This window comes from Papio anubis, chromosome 4, assembly GCF_008728515.1.
Source record: "Papio anubis isolate 15944 chromosome 4, Panubis1.0, whole genome shotgun sequence".
NCBI classification, from domain to species: Eukaryota; Metazoa; Chordata; class Mammalia; order Primates; family Cercopithecidae; genus Papio; species Papio anubis.
The window spans coordinates 33994228-34018852 of NC_044979.1; the positions used below are offsets into that span (position 1 = coordinate 33994228).

The 24625-nt window shown below is 34.6% G+C and overlaps 1 long non-coding RNA gene across 18 annotated transcripts in view; it reads right to left on the bottom strand.

Moving 5' to 3' along the window:
- Positions 1-20478, bottom strand: part of LOC116274474 — a 138086-nt gene extending 117608 nt beyond the window's left edge. For 7 of the 18 annotated variants that reach the window (XR_004183132.1, XR_004183142.1, XR_004183143.1 and 4 more), the window contains exons 1-3: positions 20170-20472; positions 17606-17641; positions 16401-16469 (exon numbers count right to left, since the gene is read on the bottom strand). This is a non-coding gene — a long non-coding RNA (uncharacterized LOC116274474). Of the gene's footprint in view, positions 1-2247; positions 2418-16400; positions 16470-17605; positions 17642-20169 lie in introns of all 18 variants that reach the window. The other 11 variants (XR_004183136.1, XR_004183138.1, XR_004183133.1 and 8 more) reach the window with 5 other exon arrangements.
- Between the last annotated feature and the right edge of the window lie 4147 nt (positions 20479-24625).

The window sequence follows — 24625 nt, forward strand, 5'->3', positions numbered from 1 at the left end:
TGTGTTACGTGAAACTGAGTTTGATCTTTTGTTATGTTAAAAAACATTATTTTAACATCTGATAAAATTGTAATGGGTCCTGAAGATTAGGTGATAGTAATATAATAATGTTAACTTCATGATTCTGAAGGTTTTATTGTGGTTATAGTGGGCAAATGTTCTTTCGAGAGGAAATACACACTAAAGAATACAGGAGTGATGAGGCATCGTATCAGCAAAATACTCTTAAATGATTCAGGAAGAAAAAAGTTATTTGTACCGTACTTGCAAATTTTGTATTCAAGATTGTTTCAAAATAAACCAAATTTTGATTATTTCATAACTTACTTTATTATTTGCAAGTTGTACTTACAATTTTTGTGTTCAAGACTATTTCAAAAGAAACCAAATAAGTTATGAATATAAGATAGGCCATATATTGTTTGTGTGTTGAATAATACCATAAAATACATGGGAAAACTGCTAGAAATATATAAGTTTAAAATACTGTATTTTTTAAAAATTATTATTATACTTTAAGTTCTAGGGTACATGTGCATAATGTACAGGTTTGTTACATATGTATACTTGTGCCATGTTGGTGTGCTGCACCCATCAACTCGTCAGCACCCATCAACTCGTCATTTACATCAGGTATAACTCCCAATGCAATCCCTCCCCCCTCCCCCTCCCATGATAGGCCCCGGTGTGTGATGTTCCCCTTCCCGAGTCCAAGTGATCTCATTGTTCAGTTCCCACCTATGAGTGAGAACATGCAGTGTTTGGTTTTCTGTTCTTGCGATAGTTTGCTAAGAATGATGGTTTCCAGCTGCATCCATGTCCCTGCAAAGGACACAAACTCATCCTTTTTTATGGCTGCATAGTATTCCATGGTGTATATGTGCCACATTTTCTTAATCCAGTCTGTCACTGATGGACATTTGGGTTGATTCCAAGTCTTTGCTATTGTGAATAGTGCCGCAATAAACATACGTGTGCATGTGTCTTTATAGCAGCATGATTTATAAAAAATATTGTATTTTTTAAACAAATGAGAGCTCTATCAGACTTTAACAAAAAAGACCAAAATATAAAGACATAAAGATGTATATTATTAAGCAGGAGTAGTAATACTATATTAAGTCATGTAAGTAATAAAAAATAAGATTTTGTAAGAATTAACAAAATATTATAAAAATTATTCATATATTACTTTGCATAAAAATTCCAGATGAATCCCAAAATGATGACATTATAGCAGCCACATTCTTTCAAGCAATGCAATGCAACTAGAAATAATTTAAAGATATTTTGAAAAACATAAAAGGTGACAAATATTTCAAGGTTGAAAAGAAATGCTAAATTAAAATGTGATGAATCACATTAGAACTGTAATTATAGTGTATGTAGTAAATAATAACAGTGAGAATATGAAATATCAAAAGGTATAATAAATAGCCAAAATATACTTAGGTCAAATTCATGGTCAAACACTTACTTTCTTCAATGTAAATCTAATAAATGAGTTAAGCTTTCAACACTAGAAGCACAATAATAACAATAAAAATCTCTTAGGAAAACAATAAGTAAATCAGGTAGAGATGAAGATAGAAACTAATTAAAAACATATAATGACTAATAATGAGTATATACAAGAAATGTCCTTGAAAAATAAAGTAGTAATTTATCAAATTTAACAAAGAAAAAAAGGACCAAAATTAGGAATTAAACAATGGATAGAACAAGATTTAGAGAATATGGGACCCAGATAAAGGGTTTTCATGTTTTAAAGTATTCGTTTTGAAAATATTAAATTGCTGATTTGCTGGTTCAAGATTTTAAAATTTGAATAGATGGAGAACAATATAAGCATGTTAAAAGTTATCAATAAATTCACTAAAAAAAAACTAAGCACAGTTGGATACATAAGAAAAGTTTTTAACATTTTTAAGAGACAATTTATTGATATAAAAAGTTAATTGGAACTAAAAAATGGAACATAAAAAATAGAAAGAAATATTTTTTCAGTATGTTGTTATAAATTCAAATATCAAATCTATACAAAAATTACATACACACAAATAACATATTAATAAGCATACTTACATATGATTTAAAATAATAAACCACAAATAAAAATCATCGAAATAAAGGAAGAACACTTCAATATTTTATATTACAACTATAACATGAATAGGTTAGAAAAGATAATATCAAAAGTTATTATAATACTATTTGATAATATTTGAGAAAAAGCTTGTTACCCACTTTTGATATTTTCATTCATTTGAAGAGAATTTAGTTAATATGATATTTGGATTCTCTTATTTTCATTCCCTCCAGCTAAGGAAAGGATGAGGAGTTTTTCTGGTGAATCTGGGAAGAATAACGTTGGTGTGCCTAGCTCAAATCTGGCTTACATCTTCTTGAGACTGGGCCTGTTTGAATGCAGAATTGTTCAGAAAATTCTTGCCAATGCAATAATCCGAGAGTGAGAAAGAAGGTAAAAGTATTAGAGAAGAGCACAATATTACTCTCACTGTCAAAGAATTTCTCCTAATATTCATGGTACACTTACATTTTTATATTATATGTTATGTAAGTACAAATACATTAATTTATATACTTACTATGATATGTAAGAAAACTTACCAAAAATAAAAACAACCAAAAGAAAAGCACCTTCCACCAGCAAGAATAGTAAAAAATAGGATACAGATGCTGTAAAATCAACAACTTCAATATGGAGAATTCATAAATATTCAGAATATGAAAAGAAAAATTTCATGCACACTAGAAACAAACTTCATAAAGCAGCTAGAAAATAGAATAACAAGAAATACTTGAGATCACATAAAGAAAATCACAAAAAATTATTATGAAAGACTAAATTTGATTTTTAACGGAAAGATTGAATACCAGAAATATGCTGTTTCCATAATGAATTTTAAGTTTAATAAAAATCTCAATGCATTTTTGAAAAATGAAACAACATAGTCATAAAGCTTTCTACTGGGAAAATTTATAGGTGGGAACAGTGAAGAAAAAGAAGTTATTGTAAAAAAAAAAAAAAAAAAAAAATTCCTATCAGTGAATGGTAAGGAAAAGAGTGTCCTGGTAACAGACCACCAGGAACCAAAGGGAAAGCCAGTGAGCCAGAAAAGAAAACCCAAAACACAGATCCCAGTAGACAAAACAGATCTCAGCATGTGTTGACAAAGCACAGCCAGCTATGGGGGAAAGGAGAAATGGCTGAACAACAATATTGGAACTTGACTATTTTGAAGAAAAAAAAGTATACTATATATCACCTTCTCCCTGACCATAAAATAAACCTCAAATGAATTTCATTTCTAAATGAAACCATAAAAGTCAAATTAACTCTTAGTTGAATATAGCTAGTTAGATAAAAATGGCCAGGGAAACCAACAGAATAAATATAAATACTCCATGAAGATGTGGGAAACAGAAACTCAACCAGCTAGGAATCAAACATTTGCAAATTACAACAAACACTATTTTTGCACATCAAATTCACAAAGATATTTTGAATAAGATATATAAAAATAAAAGCTGAAGTTATAAATAGATACAATCCTTCAGGAAAATAGTTTTTGAATGTATACCAAGACCCTCAAAGAGTTTGTATTTTTGAGCCAGAAATTCTGTACACAAGATGAATTCAGTTATTTATTTAAATGAAGTTCACAATACTATCTATAAGAACATTTTAAAAAATGAAAATGACCTAAATATCCTGTAATGAAGTATAGTTCAATTATGATATGTCCAAAAATGGAATTCTATGCTGTTATAAAAAATTATGTTTGAAAAACACATAATGATATAGGAAAAATATATGCAGGGAAGCAGAAACTCAGTTTAGTAAAAGACTATTTTATGTATTCATTTCCTCTCTATTAAAAATATTATAATTATTTAATTAAAGTGATTAAAGCCATCCTACATTGTTATGCAAATATCAACAGGTTTAGGCTCAGGTAAAAGTCAGGCAAAATGTCAAAAATACAAATTATCATCGGAGTTTGAGGAAACCACCATTTAAAAAGTTTTAAATTTTAAATGAAACATATAAAAGACAGAAAAATTGTAAAATATTCCATAATCAAGGAATGTCACAGATTTATCAATGACCCACACTTAGGCCAGGGTTTAAATAATACTGTCTGGTAGACCCAGGCATGAGAACCCTTATACGTTATGGTTTCAATAGTCACAGTATCGCGCAGTGAATTTGCCAGGCTCACTCCATTGCCTATACTGCTTCCCCATGGGCACTAGCTCTGTCACCCAGATACCTCTAGTGATTCTGTGCTTCCCTTTCTTGAGGAACAGTTCTTTTATGGTGCCACTTTTTCCCCCATGCTTCATTTGAGGATACAAGTTCAAGGAAGAGCTACATCTGAGTGCCTGGGGATCTTGGTTTCTTTCATGGGGTCAGACATGTCTGTAAATGTTACTCACACACTAGAATCACACGAGTCTTTCCTATGGTTGACTGAATTCATCCTTCCTAAAAATTACAGACCTTATCCCTCCAATAACATTTTAGAGATGAAGCACAACCACATCTATTGATGATGCTTTATACCTGGAAAAAAATAAGCAAAAGCAATAATCTTTTCCACCTGTCCAACATAATTTTTATACACAGAAATAACCATATTGTGTTCACAGAAAATGTGATCATCATAGTTTTTTTTAAAGTTTTTGGTTTGAAATAATTCCAAATTTACAATGATAGTAGTTTGCAAGAAGAGTATGAATTTTTTCTTCCTGCGTCTTTCACAGTAATTTGCCAACATCATGCCCAATCAACTCTGGCTACCTTTGTGCAGTTTTCCTCTGAGTGAGGACATGCATCTATCTAAGCCCAGGGCAGCCATCAAAATAAAGTGATTAACATTAAAACAGCAAATTTTCATTTTTACAATTTCTTCTATATCTATGAGTTGGCATCATACGATAAAAAAGAGCTGTTTCTTCGCAACTATTGAATTATTTACAACACTACAGACTCGTGGATTCCTGTGCTAGTCGATGGATTATAAAAATTTACAGCTATTTATTTGAATGCTCAAATTTTCCCCAGTGTGGCCAGTGGTGATCCCTTCAAGCTGGTTTTGTGTTCTTTTAACATATCTCCATCATTCCTAGTTCACTGTGTCACTTCCCAACACAACACATTCTGGGCATTTTGTATTTTCCGCACCACTACCCTGAAGCTAGCCATTTCTCCAAGAAGCTCTGATTTCTCTTAGTGGAGAATGATCTTTAGAAGCCAAGATCTGGCGCTACATCTGTTCATTGTGATTGAAATGTCAATGCTACCAGGCCCTTTTAGTGAGCCACGCTAGAAAACACACACACACACACACACCCCTCTATGATTTTCCTCATTTATCTGTACATATTAAAATTATATGTTCCCTCTGATGCTTCCAATTCCGATAAAGCACAGCAAGCTTATTGTATTTTTCATCTTTCCATATTTATAACTTTTTCTCTGTCAGTGAAAAACCTAACTCCCACTAAACACATGTACCAATTTTATCAACATCACTTATGTAACCAATCTTTTGACCTCACTAGGCTACAATCCAAGATGACCACTTTCCTCACTTGGGCTTCAACCCCTGGCACTTTCCTTGTTCGAGCTCCAAACTCTGACAGGAGAGCCACCCACCGTACCTGGAAATCTACCTTCTTTGGCCTCATCAGCTGGCTTTTAGACTAAATTATTCAGAAAGAAATGAGTAAAACAGAGGAATAATGAGAAAAAGAAGGCAAGCATATAGGCAGGAAGCCCAGGCAATGTGCTGTGAACATGGGCTTCAAGTTCAAAAATTAAAATGCAAAGAATGTATCTATCTTTAAGAAATTGTACTATTAAGAGTAAAAAGCATTCTTAATAAATCAAACAATTAAAATGCCAGGGCTCACCAAATTTTGACACCATTTGATAATATGTATTTGATCTTAGTTGTATAGCCTATTGCCTTTATAATTTATAACAATAAGTATCTGCAATAACGCTTTACATTTTTTATGTTTGACATTTTTGTTAAAGTGGCTTAAATACGTGGATAATCAGCCACAGATAAGTTAGAGATACATTTATATTAAACAAACGAGAGGATTTGCATGTGATAACTACTTCCAGCATTCTCTTAGTTTTCTCTTAGTAAATCATCCCTGTACTGTGCAAGAAATTTTTTGATTGACCTTGCCTAGCTCTGAACTCACTATAAATAAATTATTGAGTCTTTCCATCTCTGTAAAGCACCAAAGAGCTCCTGGGTAAGATGCATTTTTAAAATTAAAAAAAATCAATTTCTTTTTTAGACAGATTACTAATAGCTTTCATCCATCCATTTAGGGTGTACACATCTCTACCAACAAAGGAAGTGAGAGGAAAATTGACAGAATGGTGCCAGGTCACTGCATATTTTTATGCTCAACTTGAATTAGCAATTTCAAAAACTACATTTCCTTCTCTTTTTCCTTCTTTGTTATGTATGCTACAAATACATAGTTGCAACACACATATTCCTGTGAGATAACTCCAGAGATTTTTAGAAAGACAGCTTAGAAAGTGCTTTCTAAATTAATAAGACAAAATCTCAGCTGATTTTCTGTTTTAATAATTTCCCTAAGCTTAGGAATTCCCTAAGAATTCTTCAAGAATCTTTGGCTTCCAAATAATCAGCATTATCACTTGGTAATGCTGATCACAAATAATCAGCATATCAACCTTATTACCAAATTTCTGATAGCTTAGGAACTTACTACTGTTTAGATAAATGCACTATAAACTTACAGGCATCTATCAGTGCTTCATCTCTAAATACAATTTTAGCCTATTTCTTCTTTAAAACAGGTTTTAAAATAATGTTAGAGAAAAGTCAATATATTTTTTTCTTGTGTAGTAACAGTGCAATGAACTGAATACTTATGTCCTCCCAAAATTCATATGCTGAAATCCTAACCTCCAAGGTGATAGTATTAGGAGGTGGAGACTTTGGGAGGAGATTAACTCAACAGGGTGGAACTCTCATGAATGAGATTAGTGCCCATATAGAAGAGGCACCAGAAAAATTCCTAGCTCCTCTCACTATGTGAGTAGAGAGTGGAAAGTTTCTACCTATGAACCAGAAATTTGGCCTTCAGCTGACACTCTCTGCTGGTCCCTTGATCTCTGACTTAGCCTCTAGAACTGTGAGAAATAAATTTCTCTTGTTTATAAGGCACCCAGTTTATCATATTTAGTTATAGCAGCCTGAATGAACTAAAACACACACCAATACTTTTATCTTCTTGTATGTGAAAGCTACGGTGGCTCTTATCTGTAATCCCAGTACTTTGGAAGGGCGAGGTGGGCAGATCACCATTGAAGACCAACCTGACCAACATGGAGGAATCCCGTCTCTATTAGCCGAGAGCGGTGGTGCATGCCTGTAATTCCAGCTACTCGGGAGGCTGAGGCAGGAGAATAGTTTGAACCCAGGAGGTAGAGGTTGCAGTGAGCTGAGATCATGCCATTTTACTCCAGCCTGGGCAACAAGAGTGAAACTCCGTCTCAGAAAAAAAAAAAAAAAAAAAAAAAAAAATCCTGAACTCTAACCACAAACTCCTCTGGTTTCGATGTTTCAGCACTTCACTCAGGCTACTTTGATTTTTGACCATACACAAATCTTAAATCCCTTGGTCCTTCCCTTGGTATACCTCTTGTCTTACTTTCCTCCCTACCCTGTTTAGACTCCATAATTGATCATATAAAGTAAGAATATTCCCTATCTCCCTTGCCCATTTGCTCCATATACCGCAAAGAACTCCGCGTTTCCCTACCCTGATCTGCTTAAGTGCTGCAGGTAAAAGATCACACAACCTTCAGATTGGTGCAAATACCAATGCGTGTTTTCCAACTTCCTTTGGTTTCTCAACACCTGTGTTTCATTTTATCTTATTTCTATTATATCATCTCCTGTCTTGCTAAAATATTACAAAACTCTGAGGCTGCAGTTATCAACATTAGTAAATGTCCTTGCAAATTATTTCACTGAGAAAACAGGAGCCAGATAGAAAACACCCTTAACTCCAAATGGTTTCCATCCTGCATATCTTATGGTTCCTCTTTCACTCCATTTTCCTCTATTCATACCTCATCTCCCTTTCTATGCCCTGATTGCATGTTTCCTGTCTTCAACACTCTGCTCTGGTTCTCACTTATAACACTTTACTACTTATTTGCTCCTGCCCTCTGACTGCAGAGATATTTAACCTCTCTTCTAACAAATAAGAAAACAAGTAATAAAACTACAATAAACTTCCGTGATTAAATCCCCTCTATGGAAAACAGTATGGAGATTCCTTAAACAGCTAAAAGTAGATCTACCATTTGATCCAGCAGTCTAACTATTGGGTATCTACCCAAAGGCTAAGATGTCATTATATGAAAAAGACATTTGCACACGTATATTCATAGCAACACAGTTGACAATTGCAAAGATGTGGAACCAACCTAAGTGCCCATCAACTAATGAATGTATAAGGAAAATGTGTTTATATACACCATAGAATACTACTTAGCCATTGAAAAGGAACAAAATAATGTCTTCTGGAGCCACTTGGATGGCGCTGGAGGCCATTATTCTAAGTAAAGTAACACAGAAGTGGAAAACCAAATACCGCATGTTCTCATTTATAAGTGGAAGTTAAGCTATGAATAAGCAAAGGTACACAGCATCACACAATGGACATTAGAGACTCATAAGGGGGAGGGGAGCTAGAAATTTTTTTAAAAAACTTACACATTAGGTATAATGTATACTACATGAGTGAAGGGTGCACCAAAAATCTCATAATTACAGCAGCACAATTCACCACTATATAATTGATCCATGTAACCAAAAAAAAAAAAAAAAAAAAAAAAAAAAAGAAGTGTACCCAAAAAGCTATTGAAATAAAATTTTTTCAAAAACTGTAAAAAAAAATCCCCATCTGGACATTGATTTCTGTTTATTTTTTTCTCTGATACACTTCTTCTCTTTTTTATTAATACGTAATAGTTGAACATATTTATGAGGCATATGGGATATTTGATTATTACACATACACATACATACAATGCATAATAATCAAATGAGGGTAATTAGGATATCCATCAGCACCTCACAATTGTATCATTTCCTTGTGTAGAAACATTCCAAATCTCCTCTAGCTATTTTGAAATATACAATAAATTAGTGTTAATCACAGTCCCCATGCTATGCTATCAGACACTAGAACTTATTCCTTCTATCAAACTGTATTTTTATAGCCATTAACCAACTCCTCTTCATTTCCTCCTCCTCAGAACTCTTCCCAGCCTCTGGCAACTATCATTCAACTCACTACCTTCATGAGATCAATTTTTTAGCTCCCTAAAATGAGTGAGAACATGCAATGTTTGTTTTTTTGTGCCTGGTTAACTTCACTTAACATAAGGTCCTCTCATTCCATTCTTGTTGCTGACAATGATAGGGTGCCATTCTTTTGTATGACAAAATAATATTTCATTGTGTATAAATACATTTTATTTATTTATTCATCCCTTGATGGACACAGGTTGACTCCATATCTTAGCTTTTGTGAATAGTGCTGCAATAAACATAGTGCTGATATCTCTTCAGTATATTTATTTTTTATATTGTGTATATATATCTAATAGTGGAATTGCTGAATCATATGGCAATTCTATTTTTAGTTTTCTCAGGAATCTCCATACTGTCTTCCACAGTGGCACGCCATATTAGTTCGTTCTCACGCTGTTATGAAGAAATACCTGAGACTGGGTAATTTATACAGAAAAGATGTTTAATTGACTCATAGTTCTGCAGGGCCAGGGAAGTCTCAAGAAACTTACAGTCATGGCAGAAAGGGAAGCAAACATGTCGTTCTTCACATGGCAGTAGCAAGGAGAACTGCAGAGCAAAGCGGGAGGGGAGAAGCCCCTTATAAAACCATCAGCTCCCATGAGAATTCACTCACTATCACAAGAACAGCATAAGGGTAACTGCCCCCATGATTAAATTACCTTCCACTGGGTCCCTTCCGTGACACTTGGGGATTATGGAAACTACAATTCCAGATGAGGTTTGGGTGGGGATACAGCCAAACCATATCATGTACTTATTTACATACCCGCCAACAGTGTACAAGGGATTTCCTTTCTCCACATCTTTGACAGCATTTGTTATTTTCTGCATTTTAAATAACAGCCATTTTAATTAGGATGAGATATCTCATTGTGGTTTTAATTTGCATTTCTGCGATTAGTGATGTTGAGCATTTTTTCCTATACCCTTGGCCATTTATATGTCTTCTTGTGAGAAATATCTATTCAGATTATTTGCCCATATTAATCTCTTGTATGAATAGTTTGTAAATATTTTTTCTATTCTATAAGTTGTCTCTTCACTTTATTGTTTTCTTTGCTGTGCAGAAGCTTTTAACTTGATATAATCTCATTTGTCTATTTTTGCTTTTTTGTCGCCATTGCTTTTGAGGTCTTGCACAAAAAATTTTTGCCCAGGCCAATGTCCTGAAGTACTTTCCTAATGTTTTCTCTAGTAGTTTCACAGTTTCAGGTTTTACATTTAAGGCTTTAATCCATTTTGGTTTGGTTTTCATATATGGTGAAAAATAGGTTATAGTTTCATTCTTCTACATATATAAATATCCAGTTTTCCCACCACTTATTGAAGGATTTGTTTTAGTGCCTTTATAAAAAATAAGTGGGCTATAAATCCACGGATTAATTTCTGGGTCTGTATTCTGTTCCATTGTTCTATGTGCCTGTTTTCATGCCAGTACCATGCTGTTTTGGTTACTACACCTTTGTAGTGTATTTTGAAGTCAGATAGGGTGAAGCCTCCAGCTTTTTTGTTGTTGTTGTTCAGGACTGTGTTGGCTGTCTAGAATCATTTGCTGTTTCATACAAATTTTAGGATTTTTTTCATTTTTGTGAAGAATGTAATTGGTATTTTGATAGAGATTGTTTTGACAACATTAATTCTTCCAATCCATAACCATGAAATATCTTTTTATCTTTTTTTCTTGAAAGAAAACTCTATATTTCTTCACTTCCTATTCACTTCACTGAAGTCTGAGGATCTTCCTTCATTTTATCTACCAAATTATTATGCCAAAAAAGTTATCAATGTCCTGCTTATTTCCAAACCCATTGGACAAGTTGCAGCCTTCATTTGCTGATAAGTTACCAAGAAAGAATACTTCCATCTTTTAATTCATGCTACTTCTGAAGCAAAAATGAATCAGTTATTTCTTTCCCTGGCCTAAAATACATATCAAATAAAGGGAAGGCTTTCTTGTTAAGATTAGGAAAGCTCAATCAAATCTCTATATTCTCTAAAGAAAATTGCTACACTACCTTACTTATTGTCTTACTTTCCATGTCAATTACAATCAGACAAATAAATAGCAGTCTTTCATTATTTTTATTAGTAGCCAAGTGGAAAAGAAAAATGATATATTTGGAGTTTTGCAACAGTGAAGTCTTGCACAGATATTTTACTGAACCTGTTTGCTCATCTACAATATGACAATAATGATGATTTCTACCTCATAGAATTGCTTAAAGGCTAAAATAAAACATTATGGTGGGCAAAAAGCTATTTTTAAATGGTTAAAAGTGCTGGAATTTGTTTGCTATAATTATTCAAGTTCTGGCAGTCTGATATTATATAGAATAATTACTTCTTAATCAAAAAATGAATTTCCTGTGTATAGAAACTCCAAATACAATCATTTGTTGCCCATTCTCCACCAATTTTTTCTCTGGCCTTTAGGGGAAATTGGAAGGCTCATAGCAGCCAGACAAAGTTAGCAAAGAAAAAAGTAAGTTTCAATGAAACATTAGAGGCAAAGTCTGAATGCTTTTGCCTCTACTCTGATCTGGTTCAGTGGAATCAGAAAGATTGCTGTATAAAAATTACAGTTATTACAGTCCTTACTGTTTGCAGAAGAGGAAACCCTGGCCTGAGGAGATAAATTGACCAGTCCCAAAGTTACTTTTATGGCAAATGGTTGATTTCCTATCCTCTAAACTCAGAATCTGAGAGGTTAACAACCAACTTTCATGTACAGAACAGAAAAATAAGAAGTAGACATGCCAGAAGGCACAGATAGTTAATTATTAAGTCAGAATTCCTCATCTATAAAGCAGAAATAGTATTTCTCAAAGAGGAATAAACATATCAAAGGGTTGTTAACATAATTAAATAGAATTCCTTAAATAAAAATACTTGAAGAAATGCCTGGTTCATAGAAGTTGCTCAATTAATGTTCCTTACCTTAATTATAGACAATTGGTGCCAGGGTTATAAATCTAACATCTAATTTACCCTGGCAAAAATAAACTTTATGTGTATTTACTAAGTAAGAAATACTACTTTCCTGTTTTGTGCCCACTGAGCACCAAAATTCAAATAGTATTCAGGAAAGTATCTAAATGTGGCAAATTTATAATAATTATGAGTTCTTTACCCTGGAATTTGATGAAAAGGAATAAATGATTTATTGAAAATAAATGGACCTACAGCATGGGAGTTTTGAAAATAGTTCATAACATAAAAAACACTAATGTATAGTGATCTGAATATTCTGATATCAGCTTTTAATTGTTTTTTACTAAAGAGTAGGTAATACATTTAGTCAATGCATTTCGCTAAAATGGTTATAAGCAGAACAAGAAGATGAAGGGAAGAGATTTTCAGATTCACTAAGGGAAAGCATTCCAGGCAGTGCAACAGCCTTGAAGTGGGAGCATGACTGTTAGATAGAAAACAGACTGTGCCCAATGCATAAAAAGGAGAAAGGCATACAAGGTCAGGGACACAGAAGGATTCTAAAACATGAAGGGCCTTGTAGGTCAAAAAGAACTTAAATTTTTACTCTGAGTGCAATAGGCAGAGGAGTGACATGATTTTAGGTTTTATGGAAATCATCCTGACTCCTATGCTGAAAATAAGCTATGGAGAGTATGGGGCAAAGGGTACAAGCAGACAGCTCAGTTAGAAAACTATTACAGCAGTTCAGACAATAGAATCTCACACACACAATGAAAATGCTTCCAAAAATAACAGTGGAGAAGAAAAAATAAAGAATAAAGGAGAGTGTAAATATGTGAGCAAATCTAAAAGAATATTGACCTTATAAAACAACAGTAATAGAGGGGTTTAAATAAATTGAGAAATAAAATGTATGGCAGTAACATCATAAAAGGTAAGAGAGATTCTAAGGTCCTAGCGTTGTTGGTAGGTTATAAAAGTATTAGTATGTTAGACTTTGAGTCAAGAAGAAGTGCTGTTTTGGGTGGTCAGTAAACAAAGAGTAAAGTGATATGTAATTAATAACCTAATAGAGGAGAAAAGTAAAATAAATATTATTAACTCAAAGAAACCTAGAAAAAGTCTATGAAATATAGAAAACAAATAAGATAGCAAATTCATACCAAATACATTAGTAATTATCCTAGTCTACACATTCTGAATGAAAAACAAATAATCCAATTAGAAGACTTTATTAGTCTGCTAAGGCTGCCATGACAAAGCACCACAGACTAGGTGGTTTATACAACACAAATTTATTTCTCAAAGTTCTGGCAGTTAGAACTGCAAGATCAAGACACAAGCTATGAAGCGAGGCTTAGACTTAGACTTCCTCTAAGGCCTCTGTCCACAGCTGGTAGACAGTTACCTTCTATGTCTTCACATGGTCTTCCCTTTGTCTGTGCCCAAATTTTCTCTTATTATAGGCGCACAAGTCATATTGGATTACAGCCCAGCCTAATAACCTCATTTTGATTTAATTACCTTTTTAAAGACCCTATCTCCAAATACAATCACCTTTTGAGGTACTGGGGGTTAAAGCTTCAACATGAATTTTTGTAAGAGGCAATTCAGCCCATTACAAAGACAAACACCAAAAAAGCCCTCAGCTTTGTTTATGAGGTATACACCTTTAATATAAGGATATAGAAAGATCAAAAATGATATACTGTGCAAATACTAACCACAAACAAACAACAAAAAATGCTGGCCTAGATATACTTGCATCAAAGAAGAATCCAAAGCAAAAATCATTATGAAAAACAAATAAAAATGTTTCATAATGATGAAGTCATCAGTCAGCCAGAAAATTATCACATAGTTCTAATTATATTAAAATTTGAAAGCATTAAGAAAAAATAATAGACAAAACCATAATCATAAAGGAAAATGATAACATGCTTTTTATCAGTAACTGATAGAATAAGCAGACAAAAAAAAAATAAGAATATAAATCAGTTTTGACCTAACCTATATTAAACCTTTAAATACTCAAAGACTACATTACACAATATTTTCAAGAAATCACATAAGAAAATTGGAAAGAAAAAAGCAAGTGTCAACAGATTTCCAAGAGTTAACTAAAAAGGTTGTGTTCTCTGGCTACGTTAGAATTAAGCTCAAACTCAGTATAAGTAGCTAGAAAGTAGCCAATGGTTCATAATTTAAAATGTATATCTAAATACATATGAATAAAAAAGGGGAATTTTAAAACTGAATCAAAACCTGTGGATGCAGCTAAGTCTGTGCTCAGAGGAATTTTTCTAGACTTAAATATGTATATTAGTAAAGAAGAAAGGCTTAAATGGAATGTTCTATGTATTTGTTTCAAAAATTGAAAGTATAGCAACAAATTTAGTTCAAAGAAAATGGAAGGAAATAAGAAGTAATGTTAATGAATTATTAATAAACATACAATAGAAATAATCAAAGTAAAAATTTGATTATTTGAAAAGACTCATAAAAGTGATACACTACTGATGAAACTAATAAAGAAAAGAGAAGTAGAACAAAGTAACCTGATACAGATGCTTCAGTTTTAAAAAATCACAAGTTATTATGGACAACTTCACATTAATATATTTTATATGTTAAATAAGATAGATAAAGTCCTCAGTTAGCCTTATTTTATGTGTTTGTTTGTTTGTTTGAGGTGGAGTTTTGCTCTTGTTGCCCAGGCTGGAGTGCAATGGCACTGCCTCAGCTCACTGGAATCTCTGCCTCCTGAGTTCAAGTGATTCTCCTGCCTCAGCCTCCCAAGTAGCTGGAATTACAGGCGCCCACCACCACACCCAGCTAATTTTTGTATTTTTAGTAGAGACAGGGTTTCGCCGTGTTGGTCAGGCTGGTCTTGAACTCCTGACCTCAGGTGATCCACCCGCCTCGGCCTCCCAAAGTGCTGGGATTACAATATTTTAATGCACTAACAATGACACTGCTTTTAGACTGGATAGTTTATCAGCTGTACCAATTGGAAAAATCAAATATGGGAATACAGAAGATTTTCATTTTTCTTCTCTTCTGGTTTCTTTTCCTAGACTTGTTACGTTTTCAATGATTGTTATGTCCTCTTTGCCTGCTGGGAGATGTTCATTTATTTGATAATGTGTTTTTGTTACCAAGTTTTGGATTTTGCTTTAATTAACATCTACTTAATAAATATTTGTTTATTACCTTTATGTGTCAAATGGTGTGCTAGAAGCTATAGTGCCTATTACAAACAAGATATAATCCTGTTGGGCTCTCAAATTCTAACTGGAGTGAAAGCAAATGGAGAGAGAGAGGCATATGTAAATATACTGTCGGGAGGACTTGAGAAGATTGCTCCAAAAAAAAAAAAAAAAAATCAGAGAAGAATGCATGATGCTTGACATAAGTTCTAGAGGAAAAATTAGAACAATACAAAAAATATGTTGAGAACAGAACTTTGGATTCAGGAGTGGGAGCAAATCTGAAGGTCTGAAGACATATGTGCATGCAGGTAAAGTTTAAGTGCATATCTTACAACTCTCCTCCTCTCTGCTATGCTTATTAAATATTGGATTTTGCTTTACTGTTGAGCTAAGAATGGGTTTCGACTATTTACTGGTCCTTGTAGCTGGTTGGCTTCCTCCAGCCTGTGTTCTCTTTGACATCTGTGATTTTTTAAATTATTATTATTATTTGTGGCATATGGTGGAGAAGGAAACAGATTTACACTTTTGTCTTTGGCAGAAAAAGTCATTTTCTTTTTTGATTTTAAACTGAAAATATTATGCAATGGTGACTCCTATTTAAAGATAATATTAAAATGTCCCTTTTATCATCCTTGACCCTACGCTTTCATGCCACTCAGCTTTACTTAACAGTGACTATCACTTGAGGTGCACAAGAAGAATTCAGACTTTTCATCTTTTTCTCCAGAGAAATTTCTTAGCTCACAGCTTTATACATTCATTCAGTGAAGCATCTATTGACTTTCTTTTACGTGACAAACAGGACATCACAAATGTGAGTAAAACAGCCTTTTACCTCGAAGAACTGCATCCATGGTCTTGCGATCCTCACACTGTCTTCTCTACCTTCAGGAATTAGTTGTATCTAGAAAAAGTTCCCAGGCAATTTAGCTAATGTATAAAGTCAAGGTGGTTTTAGAGTATTTGCAATGTACAGAAAGGCTGTCAAGTTTTATAGAAACTATTAAAGAAGCAAAACTCACAGGTTTGATGCCTTGACACTGCTACTGTTAGGAAGTCTAAAGTCTGAAAATGAAATTCTGTCATTGCACTTATTACGATATTAATGTCTAAGACCCATGTTGACAAGTGGGCAGAACATATTTATGTTATGCAACCCTTTTCTGTAATGTAATTGATCTTTCAAAATTTACTACATTGGCCTTGGGTTGCTACTCAGAAAAATTACCCTAAAACATACATTCTCCTGCCAAATGTAAGACCTTCCAGGTAACCTAATGATATCATAGAGATTGACAGTACTATTGCGCACATATGAAAGAGTATGAATGAAAGAAAAATCTGCCTGGTTTCCTCATATCATCTTTTACAGGAAATATGGAGTCTCACAGACTTTTCATTATGGAAAACCTATCTGTCATTTCTTGTCATCCTATGATAGAGTAATTCAGTCTGTAATCAAATAAGCCTGGAAGTCATTTTTATTTATGTTCCAAATGGTAAAATATGGCTGTCTTAGGGCAGAGAAGAATGAAAAATCACAAACTTCAGCTGGTGATCTTTAAGAACTCTATTCTCGCATGTATCCAATCTTTTATCCTAAGTCTTATTTTCAGAGTCTTGACTACCAGGAGACAATTCTTCTGCCTTCTTTCTACTAAGCCAGCTGTGTCCTTCTTCAAATTAGCCCTATTTGGTGAGGGTCCTTACGTCGCTCTGTAAATGCCTCTAAGAAAAACTATCGCACAGTCAAAAAAGAACCCAAGACATACAGGAAAATAAAATCACATGATTTTTCAGAACCACCCTTTGTTTTTTCATCATATTTATCACTGACTTTTAGCTAAAATCTCAAAGAAAAATGAAAATTCCAATGTGATAATTAAAAATACCAATATATTTATTATTAAATTTCCTTTTCGATAGTGTTAGCAGCCTACAACCACTTGGAAAAAAAAAAGCGTTTTGGCCAAAATTCATGCCATCCAAAGAAAGAAAGATAACTAAAAGTAAACTGAGTGAGATGAGGAACAATACTACCTTGCGAAAACAGCAGTCTGTTTCATTTCTTATGACCTGTAATACAAAAAAAAAAGTAAACGTTTGTCAAGTTTATAAAGAAATAATATAGAAAGTTATTTCAGATAAGCCCAAAGATTTTCCCAAACAATAGAATTCTATAATATTTTCAAACACTGAAATATTTATTTAAATATTTTATCATTTTATTCTTACTGAATGCTAAATCAGTAAGATTTTCTCTTCTTATGCACATCATCAGAAAACAGAACAGCACAATGGTTCATTTGGCTCTGCATAAGCATCTCCTTCTAGAGAAAAATGAAATCTTCCTTAGATTACAGGAACAAGTATAAACGGGAATTAAAGGGGAAGAAAAGGTAATCAACAAAAAAGCAACAGGCCGATCTTTATCTGAGCTAGTAAAGTTTGACAGCTTCTAGAATCCAACTACTTGCCACTATATATAGCATATGTTGAAGTCTGAACGAGAGCCAGAAACTGGAAACAGAGATGCCCGCAAAAAATGTATGTGTGGAAAGTCTGAGGTTTACAGAGGTGCATAGGGTGTTCTATCAGCCTGATTTTCAGAAAAGCTGGTGAATCCGTCACTGGCTTCCTCTTATCATGGCTGCACGCTAAAAATGGAGGCGATTAATATGCTAAGTAGGAAAAGCTTGGCTGTCAGTTGCCTGCATTCAGCTGCCAGAACCTTGAAATTAGGTCATGGCCGCCAGGGAAAATTCCTTCTCAGATGGCAGGCTGCGTAAACATGTTAACAGACCTAGACAGGAGGAAACACCTCCCAAAGTACCCAAAGTGATGGGAATGAGATGCACTATAAAATTACATCAACTTGTGATTCCAAGACCTTTCGATATGGAACCAAGAAACACAGTTGTAAACTTCCCACCTCTGTTTTCATTCTGCCCTTGAAAAGGAACAGAAAGAAACAAATCTCTTTTCCAATTTTTCCAACTATTTCCTCAATAGCTTGAATATTGAGCATTGTAAGTATTGGATTTCTCTCAATGAGCACAATTCCTAATAGTTTTAAAATGTTAGGACTCTATCTTCATGGAAGTCATGGCAATCCTGAAAGGTGTGTGTCTGTGTGTGTGTAGATATATGTGTGTATGTGTATGCATACCCACATTTATATGCATCTTTATATAAGGGATGGCATTCCTGAAAGGTGTGTTTGTAGGAGTGTGTGTGTGTGTGTGTATAGGGGTGTGTGTATGTGTGTGTGTATATATATATATATATGCAAGAAATTGCTGTTGAAGTCACAAATATTCATGAGGAATCATTTATAATACCTGTGCTTTACCATCTTCAAAATAATGAATTATATTTTCAAGTAGTCAAGCTGAAATATTGTTAGGATGTTTTGCTAAAATGCCATAGACTTTGGTGATTAAATAAAACCCTTTATTCCTAAGTTAATAATATTGGAAAAACTTGAGGCTAAAAGATACTTTTATTTACAAAAAGGGAATCAGTGTATAATAGTAGAAAGACCATCAGTAAAACGTTCAAGAACAAGAGTGTAAGTTCTGCCTTTTTTATTCATTTGCTTTTTAACCGTAGGCCTCACTTTATTTATCTGTAAAATAATTAGTTAGAAATAGTTAAAAATAGATTATTTCTATATCTACTTATACCAATAAGCCCTCAAGATTATTTTATTTGAATAACAAACACTAATGAGAAAAGAAATTGAAGCTCCTAGTATTTGCATACACTATTAATTCACAAAGGGTTACATGTCATCACTTATGTTGTGTACTAAGGTAGTAACAACTGCAATGACAGTTGAATATAGGCTTGCAAAATATAGAAGACATCAAGAGATCAAATTGGGCTTTAGATTTCAACACCCTTTCTTTAGCAGAAATAATTTATTGTCCATGTTTCCCGCCCGTAACAGTAGAGCCACCTTTTGCAGGGGGAAAAAATTGTCCCTTTAGTTAAGTGTCTCTGCATCCATTAGAGGTGAGTTGTTGAATACATAGGTATTTACAATGATTAAGTCTACAAATTGTAAATGTGAAAATTCTCATGGTGAACATGTGGAAGCATAAAATTCCAGTTCAGGTTCTTAAGTGACTACAGTTTCATAATTTGACATGTTTTAGTTTGAGAAGTCCAGGGTTTGCAGGACTGTAGCACCAACCTAAATCCAATCAATCCAAACGCCAACCCACTATGCAGTTTTATTGGAGTAACAGCAGAGCAGCTCTCAATTCTCCAAAGAAGGCTTGAGAGTGTTTAGGGTCAGTTATATATAGTTTAAAAAAAAAAAAAAAAAAACCCTTAATATTCAGTATTACTTATTGGGCACCAGTAACTCAGAAAAGGGTGACTTGGTTACCTGTGAAATAACTGATCTATATACAGGCTGAGGTCTGAAATCTGAGACTGTTTCTCAGACTGGAAAGAATTCCCAAACTCCCCTAAATGAACTTTTCATTTTATAATTCTTCAGATTTTTCCCTTAACAAAATTTCTAGTGGTGGATAGGAGGCAGGACTAGCTTGCAGCTCTGGCTTGGACAGACAAAGCAACGTGTAGTGACTCACATCGTGAATTTTTGCTCCAAGAACTTCCACAGGAAGATATCAGGAAAGCTAAGATAATCCACAAGCCATTTGAAGGAACTGGATTGCGGCTGTAGTCTCCCTGAGATGCTGAAAAACTGTGCGTCCGTTTGCTTTCGCAGTGGAGAGGCTGGTGGTCTGGGGCTAGTTCTCAGCCCTGATCTCTAGCTGCCTGGTAATAGAGTCAGTGCTCTTTGCGGGGCATGGTGGGAGTGAGACTGGCTTTTAGAATTGTGGGCTGTGTGGGAGTGGGGTGAGGCCTGTGCCTGGCAGCTTTCCCCCACTTCCCTGGTGACCTGTATGACTCAGCAGAGGCAGTCATAATCCCTCTGGGAACATAACTCCATTGACCTGGGAACCACACCCCCATCCCCCATAGCAGCCATCGCAAGCCCCTCTTAAGGAGAATCTGAGCTCAAACAAGCCTATCCCTGCCCCAACCTGGTGGTTTTTCTCGACCAGTCCTGGTTACCAAAGAGAAAGGACATATCTCTTGGGAACTCTATGGCCCTGCCCACTGCCTGAGAAACATGAATACTTAACCAAGTGACCCTAGGACAAGTTTGCAACCTCCCTAGAGGTACTCCCTAGAGTACCACAGCTGATACACTCTTGAAAGTACTACATCCTGGTTGGAGGTCCACTAACACAAAACCAGCACACTGAACAAAAATACAACCAAGGACCCCCACAGAGTCCATTTCACTCCCCTGCTACCTCCACCATAGCAGGTGCTGGTATCCATGGCTGAAAGAACTGAAGATGAAGCATATCACAGGACTCCTTGCAGACACTCCCCAGTACAAGCACAGAGCCATGTAGCTTCACTGAGTGGCTAGACCCAGAAGAGCAAAAACAATCACTGCAGTTTGGCTCTCAGGAAGCCCCATTCCTAGGGGAAGGGCGAGAACACCACATCAAGGGAGCACCTGTAGGACAAAAGAATCTGAACAGGAGCCATTGAGTCCAAGATCTTTTCTCTGACATAGTCTACCCAAATGAGAAGAAACCAGAAAAAGAATTCTGGTAATACGACAAAACAAGGTTCTTTAACACCCCCAAAGATCACACCAGCTCACCAGCAATGGATCCAAACCCAGATGAAATCTCTGATTTGCCAGAAAAAGAATTCAGAAGATTGATTATTAAGCTAATCAAGGAGGCACAAGAGAAAAGTGAACTCCAACTTAAGAAATTAAAAAAACAAACAAACAAAAAAAAACCAAACAACAACAACAACAACAACAAAAAACCATGATTCAGGATAAAAAAGAAAAAATCTTCAGTGAAACAGATAGCATAAATAGAAAACAATCACAACTTCTGGAAACTAAAGACACATTTAGAGATGTCCAGTGCAAAATGCACTGGAAAGTCTCAACAATAGAATCAAACAAACAGAAGATAAAACTTCAGAGCTTGAAGACAAAGCTTTCTAATTAACCCAATCTGTCAAAGACAAAAAAAAAAAAAAGAATAATTTTTTAAAAATGGACAAAGTCTCCAAGAAGTTTGTGACTATGTTAAGTGTCCAAACCTAAGAATAATTGGTATTTCTGAGGAAGAAGAGAAATCTAAAAGCTTGGAAAATATATTTGAGGGAATAATTAAGGAACACTTTCCCAGCCTTGCTAGAGATCTAGACCTTCAAATACAAGAAACTCAAAGAACATCTGGGAAATTCATCACAAAAAGATCATTGCCTAGGTAAATGGTCATCAGGTTATCTAAAGTCTAGATGAATGAAATAATCTTAAAAGCCATGATGAAAAAGCATCAGGTAACCTATAAAGGAAAATCTATCAAAGTAACAGTAGATTTATCAGCATAAACCCTACAGCTAGAAGGGATTGGGGTCCTATTTTTAGCCTCCTTAAAGGAAGCAATTATTATCAGCCAAGAATTTTGTATCCAGCAAAACTAAGCTTCATAAATGAAGGAAAGATACAGTCTTTTCCAGAAAAAATAAATGCTAAGAGAATTCACCAGTACCAAGCCAACACTACAAGAAATGCTAAAAGGAGCTCCAAGTCTTAAAACAAATCCTTGAAATACACCAAAATAGAACCTGCTCAAAGCATAGGTCTCACAGTACCTATGTAACAATAACACAATGAAAAGAAAAAAACACAAACAAGGTATTCAGGCAACAAATAGCATGATGAATAGAACAGTACCTCACATCTCAGTACTAACATTGAATGTGAATGGCCTAAATATTCCACTTAAAAGTTATAGAATGGCAGAATGATAAGAATTCACCAACTAAGTGTCTGCTCTTTAGGAGACTCACTTAACACATAAGGACTCACATAAACTTAAGGTAAAGGGGTAGAAAAAAATATTCCATGCAAATAGACACCAAAAGTGAGCAGAAATAGCTACTCTTACATCAGACAAAATAAACTTTAAAGCACCAGCAGTTAAAAAAAGACAAAGAGGGTCATTATATAATAATGAAAGGACTAGTCCAACAGGAAAATATCACATCCCTAAATGTATATGCACCTGTACTAGTCTATTTTCACACTGCTGATAAAGACATACCTGAGACTGGAGAGAAAAAGAGGTTTAATGGACTCAGAGCTCCACATGGCTGGGTTGATCTCACAATCATGACAGAAGGTGAAAGGCATATCTCACATGGCAGCAGACAAGAGAAGAAGAACTTGTGCAGGGAAACACCCATTTTTAAAACCATCAGATCTCATGAGACTCATTCACTATCACGAGAACAGCACAGAAAAGATCCACTCCCACAATTCAATCATCTCCCACCGAGTTCCTCCCACGACATGTGGGAACCATGGGAGTTACAATTCAGGATGAGAGTTGGGTGGGGACACAACCAAGTCATATCAGCACCTGACAGCGGAGCCCACAAATTCATAAAACAATTACTACAAGACCTAAGAAATGAGATAGATGGCAACAAATAATAGTGGGGGACTTTAATACTCCACTGAAAGCACTAGACAGGTCATCAAGACAGAAAGTCAACAAAGAAACAATGAATTTAACTTATACCCTACGACAAATGGACTTAATAGATATTTACAGAAATTCTACCCAATAACTACAGAATATACATTCTATTCATCACCACATGGAACATTCTCCAAGATAGACCACATGATAGGCCACAAAACATGTCTCAGTAAATGTAAGAAAATTGAAATTATATCAAGTACTCTCTAAGACCATAGTGGAGTAATACTGGAAATCAACTGGAACCCCCAAAACCATGGAAATTAAATAACCTGCTCCTGAATGATCACTGGTTCAACAATGAAATCAAGATGGAAATTAAAAAATTCTTTGAACTAAATGATAATAGTGACACACCTATCAAAACCTCTGGGATACTGCAAAAGCCGTTCTAAGAGGAAAGTTCATAGCATTCAATGCCTATATCAAAAAGTCTGAAAGAGCACAAATAAACAATCTAAGATCACACCTCATAAAGCTGGAGAAACAAGAACAATCCAAACCCAAACCCAGCAGAAGAACAGAAATAACCAAGACAAGAACAGAACTAAATGAAATTGAAACAAAAAAAATGCAAAAGATAAATGAAACAAATAGCTGGTTCTTTGAAGAGATAAATAAAGTTGATAGGCCGTTAGTAAGATTAACCAGGAAAAGAAGAAAGATGATCCAAACAAGCTCAATTAGAAACAAAATGGGAGATATTACAACTGATACCACAGAAACACAAAAAATTATGCAAGGCTACTATGAACACCTTTACACACATAAACTAGAAAACCTAGAGGAGATTCAACAGTTCCTGGAAATATACAACCCTCCTAGATTAAACCAGGAAGATACAGAATCTCTGAACAGACCAATAATAAGCAACAAGATTTAAATGGTAATAAAATAATTGCCAATTAAAAAAATCCAGGACCAGATGGATTCACAGCTGAATTCTGTCAGACATTCAGAGAATTGGTAGCAGTCCTGTTGACACTATTCCACATGATAGAGAAAGACGAAATCCGCCCTAAATCATGCTATGAAGCCAGTATCACCACAGTACTAAAACCAGGGAAGGAGATAACAAAAAATGAAAACTGCAGGCCAATATCCCGGATGAATATAGATCCAAAAATCCTCAACAAAATACTAGCTAACCAATCCAATAGCATATGAGAAAGATAATGCACCATGATTAAGTGGGTTTCATACCAGGGATGCAGGGATGGTTTAACATTTACAAGTCAATAAGCATGATATGCCACATAAACATAATTAAAAATAAAAATTATGTGATCACCTCAATAATTTCAGAAAAAAGCATTTGACAAAATTCAGCATCCCTTTATGATTAAAACCCCCAGCAAAATTGGCATAGAAGAGACATACCTGAAGGTAATAAAAGCCATCTATGACAAACCCACAGCCAATATGATACTGAACAAGGAAAAGTTTAAAG